We start from the raw sequence: 17,976 nt of genomic DNA on the forward strand, positions 1-17,976 counted from the left end.
CTGTTTGAAATTCTCTCTCTCCCTCTTTTCTTCTGCCCCTCCCCAACTTGCATGCATGTGCACGCACATGTGCATGCACGTGTGCACTCTCTAAAAACAAAGAAAAAAAAAGACCTTTAGGTAAAATACCTAAGAAAAATGAGAATTAATACCCAAATATGTCTCCCCAATATATTAAAGAAAAAAATGCCATAGTTTTATTTATTTAAACAGTGTAACTAGAAACAAATTCACCTAAAAATACCACTTGAAAATGTGTTAGATTTATACATTTTTAATATTAAGTTTTAAATGTCTGTTTTCAAGTCTTTTTAAATGCCAAAACAATTCACTTTTAAAAATAAGTGTTTTATTTTCTTCTGGTCAAGGCAAAAGTAAGAGGAAAATAAGACCATACTCTCAATTGCTTCCACACATATGAATTAAATTTTATTTTCTCCTGTTAATCTATCTCTCATGTCAGTTTAATTCTTAGACCAGCCAGAAGAATTCTGAAGGGTAAAGAAAATGTTTCCTCCCCAACAATTCTTAATCCTACATTTTATTCTAATATTATTCTAATTCCCAATGTTAAATTCTAGAAACTATATTAAACATTGGTTTATTTAATACACCCTAGGCCTATTTATTAGCAACTCAATTATTCTATTTTTTTCTTTCATTCCTGAATTCTAGGTCCCATTATTATTAGATTACACATTCATGCCATAATTCTAGAAATACTCATCACATAAAATAATTCAGAAAATCGTGGATAGGTATCTTAATTTTGATTAATGGGGGCACCATATGGCAGTATGAGAAAGATTTAATTTATTTCCAGTTGTTCATTAATACAAAAGCATTTATTAAATACAAGTAGGGTTACATAATTTTTTTAAAATATGTGAATATTTCAAGTGTCCAGAAAATAAATGGAATGACGGTACAATCTAAACAATAATATGAACCCACTTTAATCTCTATTTTACACAGATCCTATAGTAGTTTACCAAATCACCCTCTGTGCAGCTAGATAAGCTTCTTTCAGAAACAGTTTACTATGGTATATATCTGGTCCACATGAAACCGTGAGAAAAGGCAAGTTCAAAAAATGCAATATCAATAAACACAATCTCCACTAAAAACAAGAAATTAGTTCATCAGTTTTAGCTTAAAATGAAAAGCCTAAGTGGGGGGAAGTAACCTTTTTTCACTACAAGACTTAATTTTTTTTGTTTCTGCTGTCAAAATGTAAGTTGGTAGTTATAATAAAGAGGATACAAGCAAGTAAAGAAACCAAAAGTGGGTTACTATTGTACAGTCAGGAAGTGAACATAGCAGAGATTTTCAGACTGCAGATAATGACCATATATATGTTATAGCTATTCTGAAGTAAACATAACAAAACAGAATGTGCAATACTATAGTAAGAATAAATGTTATTCAAGAAACATTTCTTTCAGTTGTATGTATGTATATATATATATTGAGGCACCATGCAAAATGCTTTTTCCTCAATGTGTCTCAGAGACAAAAAGTTTGAGGCCACTGCTGACTCCACCATTTCACTGTGGGCTGGGACACACTTCCTAAGCTTTTAGCTTCTTTATTTGTGAAATGGTGCAGAAAACAGATATTTGACAATAATGGTCACAGAAAACATTAAATGAGGTAATGTACACAAAATACAGTATCTGACACAGATAAGTTCTTGATAAGTATTAACTTTAACTAACATACCTCCCAATTATACATGGTAGTTATTACCCTCTAGATTTTGGCTTAATAGATTTTTCATTTTAATTTTTAAGTAAGATCACTTAGATCATCTAAAAACAAAAATCGAAGAATAAGCCATAGCAATAAATGAGTCTTAAATCAAAATAAGATCAACCAACTTTGTTGTCAAATTCTTGACCAATCACCAAGCCAAGATATGAACAGAATGATAAAGTTTGGTGCCTGTGTTTCCCTTTTTGTTCCCTTCTCTGTTTCTAATTATACAATTATTCAAACATTTTCTCTTCCTAACCAAATGCTGTAATTCTATGGCATTCAGGCCTTCATTCAATAGTAAAAATACCAAACTTCACACAATTATAATAGACCTTGAGTTCATGAAGAAGTTATGAACAATGAGGCAGCATGAAAGCTCTTTTACAAAAAAAGACCTGGTTTTGAAACACCTATCAGACATTTATGACTATGGAACTATAGACAAAACATATGACGTCTCTAAATATCAGTTTCCATAACTACAAAATAGGGTGAATTCATCTATCTTTTAGGGTCCCTCAAAATTAAACAAGCACTTAGCACAAAGAGAACTATATATATGAATTCCTGTCCCCTCCACCAACGAGGCCAGTCTGTCACTCTGTAAACATTTCAAGTAATAAATTGTCCCAATTTTAGAAACTACTCCAATCATGTGCAACTATATCTATCAGAAAATTCTTACAGTGATATGAAAATGCCATGAGTTTAAAGGAGGAAAATATCATGATGAGCTGAAGTAGTTGGGAGGCAGCTTCATTCAAAGACAGTTTCATGAATGAAGTGTAACTTGGAAATGGGCCTGGAAATATAGATGAGATTTGGATGAGCAGAAAATACTCAGAAGGTTAATTGTTCATTCACTCATTCACTGAGTTACTGCCATCAAATATGTGCTGAATGCTTACTATGTGCCAAGAACTTTCTAGATGCTAGGGATCGAGCTGGGAACTAAAGCAGATTTAGTCTCTTCTTTCAAGAACTATATATCCCAGTGGAGCAAGACAGAGAAACAAACAAGTTATAAAATGTGTAAGATGTCAGATTTTAAGATAAAGTCTATGGAGGAAAAAAATTAAGTGGGTAAGGAGGATAAGAAGTACTTAAAAAAAGAATGGATACTATTTTAAGTACAGTGGTCAGGGAAGACAACACTGATAAAGTGGCATTTAAACAGAGCCCTAGGCACTTTCTATAGGCGAAAGCGGGCAACAGACTGTGCATCCGCGCCTCACCAGGTTCCTGTGGAAGTAAAGTAGAATTTCATAAGGACATAATGGATGGAGAAGAGAAAACCTGTGGTGGCTGTGAAGGCCTGATGGATGCCATGAGTGTCAAATTGGTATCTTCAGGTGGTCATGAATTTATTGTCAAAAGAGAGCATGCACTAACATCTGAAACAGTAAAGCCATGTTGAGTGACCCAGCTCGGTTTGCAGAGAACAAAAGTAACTAAGACAATTTTAGACAGATTCTTTCACATGTGCTATCAAAAGTATGCATGTATTTTACCTACAAGGTTCACTACACTGACACCTCCATGGAGATTCCAAAATTCCCAACTGAAATTTTACTGGAACTGCTGATGGCTGTGAACCTCCCAAATTGTTAAATAAATTATAATTAATTAACAAACACATACATAGATAGATAAGTAAATAACAAATAAATTCCTAAAGCAAGGAGCCAGTTGGAAAGAAAACAGCAAAGTTTTCTTTGTGTAAGTGCAAAAGCCCTGACAACAAAAACCAAGCACACATGTAGAGCTGGGAACTCACAGTATCTTTGATCAACAGTACCTAACAGAAAAGGGAGGACAGCATAAGTGAAAATACAGCCTGAAAACATTGCAGAGAGACTTGACTTCTAAATTTGATTTTATACTATTAGCAAGAAAAGCCACTAAACAGTTGTGAACAGCCCAGTGAAATGAATGAAATCACAGCTTAAGAAAAAACATATAATCAATACTCAACTTATTCACAGTTTGTGCTTATTGCTAACTACACAAAACTACTTTTTGTACAAAAAGTAATTTGGGGGCACCCATGTGGCTCAGTCAGTTAAGCATCCTACTCGATTTCAGCTCAGGTCATGATCTCACAGATACTGAGTTCAAGCCAGGAGTCAGGCTCTGCACTGACAGTGCTGAGGCCGTTTGGGATTGTGTCTCTCTCCCTCTGTCTCTCACCTCCTTGCACACTCTCTCTCTCCCTCTCAAAATAAATAAATAAATAATTAAAAAAATAAGTAACTTTTGGGGCGTCTGGGTGACTCAGTCAGGTAAGCATCCGACTCTTGGTTTCCGCTCAAGTCATGATCTCACAGTTTGTGAGTTGGAGCCCCACCTTGGGTTCTACACTGATAGTACGGAGCCTGTTTGGGATTCTCTCTCTCCCCCTCTCTCTGCCCCTTCCCTGCACGTGTGCTTTCTCTCAAAAATAAATAAATAAACTTGAAAGAAGAAAAAAGAAAAGTAACTTGTTTCTTCCTCACTTTCTTAAGATGCTGGCTCAATTAATACCAATTTTCAGCTTAAAGTGGAAAAAATAATTTAAATAACTAGTGACTCTATACAGAACTGTTACTTTAAAAAAAGCCTTTGATATGGTGAAGGCAGAAACTAGTGGCTAAAATGATATTCTGAATTAGCTACAGAGTTCAATTACTTTCTTTCAAGTTCACAAATAATAAAGATGGCTAAATAAGCCCATTTAATACCTTTGTGGGGGGAGGTGATTTGGTTTCTTTTGTCTTTTTTTAAATTTTTTAATGTTTATTTATTTTTGAGAAAGACAGAGTGAGAGCGGGGGGGGGGGGCAGGCGGGGGGGGGGGGGACAGGCAGAGAAAGTGGGAAACACAGAATCGGAAGCAGGTTCCAGGCTCTGAGATGTCAGCACAGAGCCCAACAAGGGGCTTGAACCCACGAACTGTGAGATCATGATCTGAGCCAAAGTCAGATGCTTAACCGACTGAGCCACCCAGGCGCCCGATTTCTTTGTTTTTTTTTAAGTAGGCTCCACACCCAGCACAGAGCCCAATGCAGGGCTTGAACTCATGATCCTGAGATCACAACCTAAGCTGAAATCAAGAGTCAGACGCTTAACCAACTGAGCCACCCAGGAATCCCATTATCTTTGATATCAGTAATAAAACAATAAAACATTGATATATTAAGATTTTTAACAAATAACACCGTGGTATATATTATCCTTGGTTGCATAAAGAAAAAATGCAAATATTAAGCCAAATTCTTTATCACTTTGAGAATAGAAAGCTATAATTAACACGTGTTCAACAAGAGAAAACAGAATTAGATGATCTTTGAAACATGAAATATTTTATAGCATGAAAAATTATAATCAAATGTTTTAATTTTCTTTTAATTTGTTGCAAAAATGTTTCCAAATTATTTGAAAACCATAGACCTCAAAAAACCCTAAAGACAATAAACATGAAAATCACCCAAGGTACATTAAAACAAATGCTTAAAACTACAAATGAATAGAAACATCTTAAAAGCAACTGGGGGAAAGAAATGCATAATGTACAAAGGAACAAATACAATGATGACAATTTTCTCATCAGAAATAATACTAGCTAGAAGACAGTGAAACAATATCTTAAAAGTACTGAAAGTAAAATATTGTCCACTGAGAACTGTTTACCTGCTAAAATACCTTTCAAAAGCAAAGGTGACTTAAAGACAACAGAAATCAATGAAACAAAAAACAAGGAAACCAAGGTCAATGAAAATACAAGTTGATTCCTTGAGAATATTATTAAAATTGATAAATCTTTTAACCCAAATGATTAGGAAAAAGAGATAAAACACAAATGACCAATAACAGGAATAAGAGAAGTGGCATCACTACAGATTCTACAGATATTAGAAAGATAACAAGTAAAAATTATGAACAACTTTATGCTAATAAATTCACCAATTCTTTGAAAGACACAAATGTGCTCCTTCCACAAGAAAAAACCTGAATAACCCAGTATCTATTAAAGAAATTGAATCTATAGTTAAAAACCTTCCAGCAAAACTTCTAGGCCCAGATGGTTTCACTAGGGAAATCTACCAAACAATTAAGGAATGATACAAATTCTACACAAGTCTTCAGGAAACTGGGCGGGGAGGTGGGGATAAAATGGTAGGAGGTAATTCCCAATGCATTCTATGAGGCCAACATAACCCTGATACCAAAACCAGACAAGGACATCATAAGAAATGAAACTTAAAGATCAATACCCTTCACAGATATTTGCAAAAATTCTTAATAAAGTTTTAGCAAATCAAATCCAGGAATATATGAAAAAGATAATACATCATGACCAAGTGCGGTTTGTCCCAGGAATGCAGGTTAGTTTAACATTCAATCAAAATTAAATGTAATTCCCTATACTAAAGGACAACAACAAAACTATGATCTCAATATACGCAGATAAAGTATTGATAATATTCAACATCCCTTTCTGATATTCAAAAGTCTTGACAACTAAAAATAGAGGGGGAACTTCCTCAATTCCACAAAAGAAAATCTGTGAAAAACCTTTGGTCAACACATATTTAAGGGCGAAAGTGCGCATGCTTTCTCCTTTAACATCATGAACAAGACAAGGAAGTCAGTCCACTGTCACCACTCCTACTTTACTAAAAATTCCAGCTAGTGAAATAAGGTAAGAAAAAGAAGAGTAAAGCCATCCAAATTGGAGAGGAAGTAAAAACTGTCTTTATTTGAGGATAACAAATCAGCTAGGTAGGAGATCTGAATCTATTTTTTTTTAAAAGTTACTAAAACAAATACATGAGGTTAGCAAGGTTGCAGAATACAAGATAAAAATGCAAAAACCTACTGTATTTCTATATTCCAACAATAATCAAAAATTGAAATGTTAAAAAATCCATTTACAATAACATTTAAAAATAAAAACTACTTAAAAATAAATCTGACAAGGGGCGCCTGGGTGGCTCAGTTAAGCGTCCAACTTCGGCTCAGGTCATGATATCACAGCTAGTAAGTTTGAGCCCTGTGTTGGGTTCTGTGTGGACAGCTTCAGATTCTGTGTCTCTGTCTCTCTCTGCTCCTCCCCCACTGGCACTCTGTCTCTTTGTCTAAAAACTAAATAAACAGTAAAAAATTTTTAATTTCTAAAAATAAATAAATAAATCTGAGAAAAGACCTGTATCCTGAAATTTTCAAAATATTGCTGAAAGAAATAAAATCTAAATAAATGGAGAGATATATATGCTCATGGACTGAAAGCCTCTATACTGTTAGAGATGTCAATTTTCTCCCAAATGAATTTACATATTCAAAGCAATTCCAATTGAAACCCCCGATGATTACTTTGTAGAAACTGACAAACTGATTTTAAAATTCCTATGTTAATTCAGGGAACCTAGAATAGCAACAACAACTTTGAAAAAGAATAACAAAGTTAGAGACTTACACTATCTGACTTCAAGACTTATTATAAAGTTACAGTAACATGGATATTGTAATATTAGCATAAAAGTAAACAAACAAAGCAATGGAGCATAACAAAATCCAGAATTACTCCCAAACACATACGGTTTTTTGAGAAAGGTGCAAAGGAGATTCAAAGATAATCTTTACAAGAAATGGTGCTGGAACAGCTGAAAACCCATATGCAAAAAAATTAACTTTGATTCATAACTTGAATCATATACAAAAACAACTCAAAATGAATCATGGCCATAAATATAAAATCGTAAAATTTTTAGGAAAGAGCATAGGAGGAAAGCTTCAGAATTTGGGTTAAGAGTACTCAGACTTGCCATAAAACATAATCCATAAAAGGGAAAATTAATAAACTGGACCTTATCAAAACTAAAACCTTTGCTCTGTAACAGACCATGTGAAAAGGATGTAAACACATGCTACAGAATATGAGAAAATATATGCATATCTAACAATAAACTAATATCTAAAATATATAAAGAACTTTCAAAACTCAATAGTATCTTGACAATGGGGGGGAAGGGCATGTGGGTGGTTCAGTAGGTTAAGCATCCCACTCTTGGGTTTCAGCTCAAGTCATCATTTTGGGGTTTCCTGAGTTCAAGCCCCCTGTACAGCTCTGTGCTGCCAGCTTGAAGCCTATGTGGGATTCTCCCTCCCTCTCTGCTCTTCCCCCACTCGCGCTGTCTCTATCTCTCTCAAAATAAATAAACTTAAAAAAAAAAGTCTTGGGGCGCCTGGGTGGCTCAGTCGGTTAAGCGGCCAACTTCGGCTCAGGTCATGATCTCGCGGTCTGTGGGTTCGAGCCCCGCGTCGGGCTCTGTGCTGACAGCCTGGAGCCTGTTTCAGATTCTGTGTCTCCCTCTCTCTGACCCTCCCGCGTTCATGCTCTGTCTCTGTCTCAAAAATAAATAAACGTTAAAAAAATTTTTTTTTTTAAAAGTCGTAAGTGTATAAAAAAACTCAACAGTAAAAAAAAAAAAAAAAAAAAACTGCATTAGAAATGAAAAACATAGATTTATTTCACTGAAGAGAACATACAGATGGCAAAATAAGCATGTGAGAAGATGTTTGAAAGCATTAGCTATTAGGGAAATGCAAATCAAAACCAGTATCACTATCATTACACATCCAAAGGTACATGGCAAAGAAAGAAATTCATTGCAACTGTAAGAACTACTTCATTAAAATAATAATCCTTGTTATTTAAATTTTAAACATTAGAATACACTGTTGATTGAACTGTGATATGGAAACATTCTTCTATCTGCACTGTCCAACACGGTAGCTACTAGCCACAGGTGGCTATTAAGCCTTGAATGTGGCTAGTGGGAATAAGGAACTGAAAATGTAACTTCAGTTAAATAGCCAAATATGGCTATTGGCTACCACATTAGACAGAATAGGTCTAGAACTTTCAAAAAATTTCAAAAAAGAATACAAACACAAACGATGTAAAAATAATCATTAGTGTAGTGGGTATACATTTCTCACCCATGACACTACTGGCCTTTTAGGCAGAATAATTCATTACACAGGGCTATCCTAAAAAAAAATATTCCTTCAAATGATAAATGTATTTTTTTCCAAATGTAATTTTATGGTCACTGTTGATACAGAGTATTGCTTCATTCAAATAAATTACTGAAGCTATTAAGAGCAATAATGCATTTTCACCAGCAGAGGGCAGATATACATAATAAACACCTCTTAACACCAATTTCAAATGTTCCAAAAGTCCAATAGCACTGAATCAAAAGACATTAGTATATTAACTTACACAAAAGGAATTGTACTTCTTGGAGGTAAGGGAGAAAATCTGCTAAAAATAAACATATTTTTCAAAAAGAAACTGAGAGGTCACCCCAGAAACAAGTTGTCAATTTTATCAGTTGATCCAAGAGTTAACTATAATCCTTCAAATAAAACAAAATAACCGTGACAAAATGTCAGTCAAGCCTAATTTTCAAGGCCATTTACATATATACTACAATATTCCTTAGGCCACAAAATAAATTCTAAAGAATTTTCTTCATAGAATATAAAAGTTATCAAAATTCCATGAAAAAAACAAAGCATTTGTTTCAAAAGTAAACTAAATGCCAAGACCAAAACAAACAATGAAATGTGGCAACGGTGCTGATGTAATTTTTAAGTAGTGGGATTCAGAGTCACCAGCTAAGAATTCTTGAGACTTCTTCGGTGCAAAAAGATAGTTTTATTAAACAATGGGAACAGGACCCGTGGGCAGAAAGAGCTGCACTGGGGTTGTGAAAAGTGACTGATTATGTAAGATTTTCTATCCTATGGAAGGGAAGGTGATGTTAGGGCTCCAGAAAATTGAGTCTAGGTTTCTGGAGACTACTTTTTTCTTTTAAATCATTAAGACAGTTGCAAACTGATGGAGACTCTGTCCTGCATGATTGTGATCTCTAACCATCTGATTTTCCTTTTCCTTTGTTCTTGGGCGTCCACGAGTCCCTAAGGAACGTCACGCATATTCCCACCTGGGGGAGTGGGAGGTTAGCTTATGCTCTGCCCTCAGCTTGCCTTTTGCTCCCTCATCAATGTTTAAAAAAAAAAAAAAAGGGGGGCGCCTGGGTGGCGCAGTCGGTTAAGCGTCCGACTTCAGCCAGGTCACGATCTCGCGGTCCGTGAGTTCGAGCCCCGCGTCAGGCTCTGGGCTGATGGCTCGGAGCCTGGAGCCTGTTTCCGATTCTGTGTCTCCCTCTCTCTCTGCCCCTCCCCCGTTCATGCTCTGTCTCTCTCTGTCCCAAAAATAAATAAAAAATGTTGAAAAAAAAAAAATTAAAAAAAAAAAAAAAAAAGGTAACTGTTTGCCTGAGAAAAACTTGAGAAACAGTGCCAACATACTGAAGATTCACTTTTCTCGACTCTTACTGTACAAAGGGTGGAAAACAAGCTCTGAAGAGTTTCACAACACACACTTTCATAAAGTGCTTCGAAAATAGTTTTAATGTCTACCAAAATTAAATGCCCTTTTCTAAGAACAAAGAAAATATCCAGAAACAACAAAAGAGAGAGAGAGAGAGAGACCTTTTCTAGCCCCTTTATATGCCTATTACAATTAATTTTTCCTTTCTCCCTGTTACATACGTCCTTCTGAAAGCCCCCTTGTCCTGAAGCTTCTCTGTTCTGGTTTTCCTTGCAGTCTTGCAGGGCACTATTGAGTTCCCTCAGTGATTCCACTTCTGACTGCTGCCTCCCCATGTCTTGGTCACTGACCCTCTGATCTGTATCTAATCCATTCATGGCTTTGGTAAACATTTCCAGGCAAATGACTCCCAAAACAATAATCACTCCCTTGTCTATCCACTCTCCTACATTTCTGCCTGGTACCTATACCTGCTTCTAGGAACATAAAAAGCATGTGCACTAAGTAAGTATATGGACAAGCCTGCTTCCAGCTTCTTCCTACCTAGAATAACTTAGCCACGCTTATCCTTTTCAAGAACTACCTTTTTTGTTAAAAGCCTTCCCCAATTCCTGCTCTTGGTGATTTTTACTTTCTCTGAACCTCTATAACACTCAATGTTTGCACTACCCCCTCCACTCAGATATCCAGACTATATACACATATATAGTATAAATACACATTACATATGTATTTATATTTATAGTATTTGTGCTTACGTATAAATACACATTACATATGTATTTATATTTATAGTATTTGTGCTTATGGCCTGCCTTTCTCCTCAAAGTAAAGACTCCTAAATGGCAGGGCAGGGCTGGGCTTCTGTTGTATACCTCTAATGTCTACTCTAGTGGACCAGCGCATAAAGGGTTAAAAAAGATAAAGATAACTACCTTCTTTTCCTGAACTTTCCATGAAGTACTCTTGTGCTCAGAATCTGCTCAATTACATTATTTACCAAACAAAGTATAATTCACAAATGTTTCCTGCAAAGTAATAAAATGAATAAATGACTATAACTGCTTTAAAAAAACAAGACCTGACATAATTATCACACCCCCTTATCATTTATCAACCCTTATTTTGGCCAGACGTTACTTCATAAATTCAGTTAACTCTCATAATCCTGTGACAACAGGTATGGCCATTTTACACATAATGACACTGAAGCTTAGAAAGTTTAAATACCACACTCCCACCATAAGGAACGACGGAGACAGGGGAGAAAGAGAGGAGAGGGAGGGAGATAAAGAAAAAAATGAAATCACAGAGGCAGCAATGAGAGAGCTGAGATTTTAACCAAAAGCACTAAGCCTTCAAAGCCCATGCTTTTTAGCTACCAAAGTAATGTCCTTTCAAGGATAACAGCAGAGCAAGGAATCTGCCAACCCACAGTCAACTAGAGGAAGAATACTGTGGAGGAAACGTTATTATATAGTATATAACTGTTTTTATCTTAAAACTTTCAAAGAAAGAATATGTACATTAGTTCAAAATATTACAAGGACACTGAAAAACTTTAAAATCCACAAAAACTACAAAAACAAAAAAGCATTCCCCTGCCATTTTTCAAATGTTAATTTACTGTGGCAAAGAAATTAAATGGTGGTAATAATTTAAGGATTCACTAGTCATCAGGATGGTATAAAATAAAAGGGAAAAATGAAATGAAGCTTAATTTTAAGAACAATCCATGCTTCGCCTGACTGTCCTACTAAAGTTTAAGCCTTGTCAAACCTATTTCTTACTTTATTCAGGTGATATGGCATCATTAAAAAATTCAGCTTAAAAATTCAAAAGTTTGAGCAAGCATATTACAGCTTTCCTTTATTTTGTTTGCTCTTTCACAAATATTTTAGTGCTTTGTATTTGCAAAATTTCCCTCTCAAGCACAAAGATATCCAATATTGACAAAAATCCCTCTTTTTAAAGCTTATTCTCAGCACTATTTACAGATTTATCTCACGAGATAATATTTGCTTTTAGATAACACTGCAGACACCAACCAACATTCTAAGTTTTGAAATATGTTTATATTTATTGCCAAATCACTGTTTAAAAAAAACCGGTTAAATAATTAATATGTAACCGTTCCTGTGATTTCCAAATTTTTTTCTTAACATCCTATTATTACACAGATAGGGTTTGGTTAAGCATAAAAATGCATAACTTACAACCCTTCTCACTGTATAGATTGTGAATGTAAAGAAAATGAAAAAATTAAAAAGCTGAGAGTTACCTTTTATATAACTGAAGAGTAACACATTCATTTATGGATTCAGAAGGCAATAGCCCAGGAAACAGGTTTACTCCCAAGTTCTCTCATTGTTGCAAAGTTTTGAGCAAGTCCTCTAATCTCTCATGATAGGTTTCATTGCTCTACTAGGAGATCAGACTAGGCACATGACAGGTCTCTTCTATCTCTAAACTGTCTATAATTTTATGGTTACCAAAAAGAAAAAAGAAAAAAGAAAAAAACGTAGATATGGGCCTGAAAATCTTCCCAAAGTACTCCACCATCACTTAATGAATCTTAAGATTCATTCATTGCTTATAGAATCTAGGAATGAATGGTGTGGCCTACCACTATACTCACAGGTATGAATGTTGCCTTGAATTTTGTGTTGTGCCTAATAACTGATCAAGAGAAAAATCTGGAAAAGGCAGCCAACCCCTGCTCCCAAAATGAAGGGGACAAATCATAAAATAAAAATGACGAATAAGCCCATTAAAATGATTAATTTTAAGAAATTAAAGTATCATAAAATTTTCACCAATCATGTTAAGAAAACTTTTCAAAAACATGAACACCCAGTGACAGGTTGTGTGCACAGGGTCAGCCAGTCTTTGTACACTACTGGTGGGAAGGTAAACTGGCCCCAAGATTCCTGGCAATACAACTCAAACACACTTTAATCAGCATACTCTAACATACACTTTTTACACAGAAGATCTTATTGTGAATAATTTTGTGTACACAAAGCTTTGACAACAGGACTCTTCGTAACCATGTTAGAAAGCAAATGCCCATCAATAAGGGAACATATTAGTTTAAAATACTTTTAAATTATTTTAAAATTCATACTATTAGCAAGTTTTCTATGCAGAGAATAGATTTAAATCCCCCTACAAAGTCCCACTATCCTTATTCTCAGCAAATGACTTCACCACCTAACTGTCCCTTAGATTTCAGATCCCTCTTACTCTCCTTCCACATAAACTGATCTGTATTTTTCCTGATTTTTTTCTCCTGTCCCAAACTAACCATTTCATCTGTGTTTTGAATCAAAATTTCCTCTAAATCGTGCATTAATATTTTAACTATATAAACTACTCTTCCTTCTTAGAGAACTTGTCTGCTCTTAGCCACGGAAAAGGAACTCCTACTTGCTGTTCCTGCAGCTCTCCTGCCTCTGATGAGGGAGCAAAAGGCAACCTGAGGGCAAAGCACAAGCTAACACTTTACAACCACAACCCACCAAGGTGGGTATCTATGATATTCCTCAGGCACTCCTGGATGGCCAAGAACAAAGGAAAGGGAAAAACAAATGGTTAACTGATAGTGATCAAGATCATGCAGGCCAGAGACTCCATCAGTTTACAACTGTCTTAATGATTTAAAAGAAAAAAGCAATCTCCAGAAACCTACAGACTCAATTTCCTGGAGCCCTAACATCACCCTCCCCGCCACAGGATAGATTCTTATATAATCAGTCACTCCTCACAACCCCAGTGCAGCTCTTTCTGCTCATGGTGTTGTTGCCATTGTTTAATAAAACCACCTTTCTGCACCAAAGACATCTCAATTTTTTCTTAACCATTAGATCCAAACCCCAACACTTCAAACCACATCATTTTGGCACCCAAAGTGAGGCTTTGAGTCTTTTCATCTGGACTCTGAGCCTCAGTGCGAACTTAGTACTTCCTTTCCTCTCCCTTTACTTTCGTTTCAGGGGCTCTTCAAGGAGTATGGCCTTTTTTTTTTTCTCTTTTACTGCTTATTTATTTATATATTTATGACAGACAGAAAGATAGAACACAAGCAGGGGAGGGGCAGAGAGAGAGAATCCCAAGCAGGCTCCATGCTGTCAGTGCAAAGCTCAGGGCGGGATTCAAAATCAAGACCTGTGAGATCGTGAGCTGAGCCAAAATCAAGAGTCGGCCACTTAACCAACTGAGCCATCCAGGCATGCCAAGGAGTATCATCTTATTGGAACATTTCATGTCAATTATTCAGGCTGCAATCTTCTTAACCCACGGCTACTATACAGGGACGAGGAAGTCTGTTTTTTGGCTGGAAGTTAGTACCCTGGCCAGAATGGAAATAAGACCCAGAACATTGATGTCCTCTCTTTATTCCTGTCCTTATTCATGTCTTGAGAACAGGACAGCCACCTAAGTCACCAGAGCAACTGGCAATCTTCAGACTCCCGTGTGAGGTTACATCCTCATTGGTCTAATGTGATCCCTTCCACATCCCTGGTCTAGCCACTTCTGGCTGCAAGACCTCCACTTGAAAATGGCCAAAACCAGTACCCAACTGAATTAAAGCCAAATCAGGCACCATTTCCTAGAGAAGTTGGCTGTAAAAGACTACTTATCTTTACTGTTTTCCATGAATGTCCCCTACTAACTACTTAAATTATAAAATTAGGTAACTCCCCCTTGTAAAACTTTTCTAATGTTTTCCATAGGTTAAAAACGATGGGTTCTTCATAGCCTTCCTGGCACAGCCTGAATGGTACGCCACAGCATGGTATTTTGGTCCATTCACCAGTACCCACTTGTATTCTACAATGCAATGGAGAAGTGGAGGGACACTAGTAATTCCCCCTACAGGGCCTTTACAGTGGAACAGTGACCAATAATGATTTGTTATTCAAGGGACACCTCCGGCGGCTCGTGACACCAGGAACCTCTGACATATCCTGCATGGGACGCCACCAGGGAGTCAGTGGGGATTTTTGGTAACAGACCTTCTCTAGGCTTCTTCCGTTCCCAAGGACTCCCCCTTGGAATGCCTTTTAACCCACTGGAAACAATTCACATTGCAAAATTTAAGAAAGGACTGATCTCCTGTAACACTGCATGGCCTCAGTAGGATCTATCAATTATACCTCTCCTGCAGGAAACAGGGCAAACAGACAGAGGTACCCTAGGTCCAGGGCTTTAGGGTTCTAAATCAGGGCCCAGACCTAAGGAACTCTTGCAGAACCAAGCTGATAAACTCCATCCTGACATACTGGATTACAATTGTCTAAACAGGCCTCCTCCTAATAAAACCCAGGTTGCTGCAGGAAACACAGGCCATCCCTAAGGAAGGGGACACTATCTCTCACTGCTCCACCGAATAGACCCAGATTAAATTAGCGGTATATGGGGGGCTTCTCCCTCATTCATTTCTGAGGCTAATAGCTAAAATTGGAGCCAACTGTGGTTAGTCTACCTTGGGACAGGGACTTTAAGGAATATTCCCAAGCAGCTACCGAAACTCCTTTTGTTTAGGGAAGTTCCCTGTCTTCTCAGGCCTGACATGGTCTGCCCTAAATTCCATTTGTTGCTGGAAAAAACTTGCATCTGCTTATCTGCCTGGGAAGACTGGGAAACCCCTTTCTCTGCCCTCTGGACTTTCATTGGCTTCCAGCCTTCGTGGGAGCACCTCACCTCCTTCAGCCTTCCCCTCCTCCTCCTCCTGTTTCTGAACCACCTTGGGTGCGGCTTGCATAAATGGCTCCTTGACCATCCTTGTGCTTGCAGCACCATTGGGTCTTCCTCCCACCCTCAATGTCAAGGAGCAAAGAGCACACTTTTGGACTTAACATCGCCCACTTCAGAATTCCCCACCAGTACTCCAGATAAAAATCAAGAAAGGGGAAAAAATGGATTAACTTTTAAGCAGACCCAGGTGGAATATAATTTGGTATTTAAACTAGTTGAAACTTTTATTCTACCTAGGTTTACTGAAGGTCAAAAAAGCTTGTGATATCTCTGCTGCAATTTGTTAGCAAAAGGATGACTTAAAATGATGGTTAATTTTGTCTGTCTCAAAGTTTTTGTGGATAATTACGAAGATAGCTATCAAAGTCTTTGGTAACCTGAAACTTTAACGTTTTGCTTAGATGATAAATTGGATTGAATTCACTGGACATCTAGGTCTTTTCTAAATAAGATAAAATACTAAATGAACATAGGTTTGTGTTTTGGGCTTCTTACTGCAGAGAAACTAAAGATATTTAAATCAGTCGGAAAAAACATGCTTTGTGCTTAACTGATTCAGAAATTTGCCATCTAAAGAATTATAGTACAACAGTTCAGAATTGGTTGGTTACTGCTTAGTTTTCACTGGAGACTAAGGTTTCTAAGACTCAAAATTCTGCAAAATGTAAGACTGATGGAAATAAGGGAAGCAACTCTGTATGTGTAAGAAAGATCTAAGAAATGGGAATACATTTTTGTTGAAGGTAAAAGAAAATAATTTTGTCCTCAAATGAGACTGGTTGTTTGGAGGGAAAAGGCTTGGGATGAAAACTAATGTAAAGGAAATTTGTAGAAGGTTTATGAAGGGAAATCTTTGGAAAGGAATTTAACGTGTGGTAAGGATGGACTAAGGTTGAAATGAATGGATTTTACAAGTATTGGCATTAGACCGAAAGTCTGCTTGCTTTCTCTTGGTTGAAAAGACATTTTTCTTGGATTGTTGGTCTGCTCTTGATAAGAAAATGTAAACATTTTTTTCTCTTCGTCTTTATCTGCCAAAAATAAAAAACAAAAAAACCCAGTTTCTATGTTTTGTTTTTATGAGGTCTTTGATTTATTAAGGTTTAAACTTCTCAATGTTAAAGGGGCTAAGTTTTGCTAACAACTATATAACCCTACATATTTGCTTTTGGAATCTCTTATTGTCACTTGATTAAATAATTTGAACTTTTAAAGTTTGGTAATGATCTATAATCCTACTCAGGCATGTGCTTTAAACTTTCTCAGGTTCTTCAACAAATTTCCTCAAGATTTAAATTGTAAATAAAATCTCTTTGACCAATTAGGACTTTTTATTTGGTATGTTAAGTTACTTGGAAAGAACTATCAAACAAATCATGATAAGCCCTAGGTTGTATTGCTTTGGTTAATGCTATAACTATACAAATAGATACATAAATAGATACATACATACATACATTCATAAATGAAATTCCTGAGTTTTAATGTGTTCTGGTGTAAGAACATCGCTTAACATTTTGATTACTGAAATTTTCTGTGTCACAGAAATAAATGAATTTCCTTATCAATTATCATTTGTCATTTCAAAATAAGTTTCATCTTCAAGGAAACTCATAAAAAGGTCTTTTTTTGAACAAATACAGGTTTTTTATATTTTTAAAATCATAAAACTGAAATGGGTAAGAATTTCCAGAACTAATTAAAAGCTGTGTTCAAACTGAACAAGAATTACTAACATGAAATTAAATGAACTGAAGATGATTATAACTTCTGTGACTCTTGTCTGAAACACTGCTGGTTCTCTAACGTTTACTCTTCTGGATTAAGCACATTTTCTCTTAAAATATCTATGATTTACAGAAATGTGATAAAGTATTCATTTGTAAACAAACTGAAGCATTTAACTTTTCTGTCTACCTAAGCCCCCTGAAATTCAGAAAACTCTCAGTGAGTATTCTTTCTTCTATGGCAATCATAGTCATTTGCAAAAGTTCAAGAAGAATCTGTTCTCCTTGCAACAGGACACCATTGGAAACATTGGTTATTTTACCTAGGCTTTGACTGGAATGTCATTTT

The 17,976-nt window shown here is 36.1% G+C and overlaps 1 protein-coding gene and 1 pseudogene across 4 annotated transcripts in view; one reads left to right on the plus strand and one right to left on the minus strand.

Annotated features, from left to right (window-relative positions):
- Positions 1 to 17,976, minus strand: part of SMAP1 (small ArfGAP 1) — a 199,561-nt gene that overhangs the window by 165,011 nt on the left and 16,574 nt on the right. The window lies entirely within an intron of this gene.
- On the plus strand, positions 3,035 to 3,369 carry LOC128777689 (elongin-C-like; annotated as a pseudogene).

This window comes from Panthera pardus, unplaced genomic scaffold (genome assembly GCF_024362965.1).
Source record: "Panthera pardus isolate Hobbes unplaced genomic scaffold, ASM2436296v1 HiC_scaffold_17, whole genome shotgun sequence".
Classification (NCBI taxonomy): domain Eukaryota; kingdom Metazoa; phylum Chordata; class Mammalia; order Carnivora; family Felidae; genus Panthera; species Panthera pardus.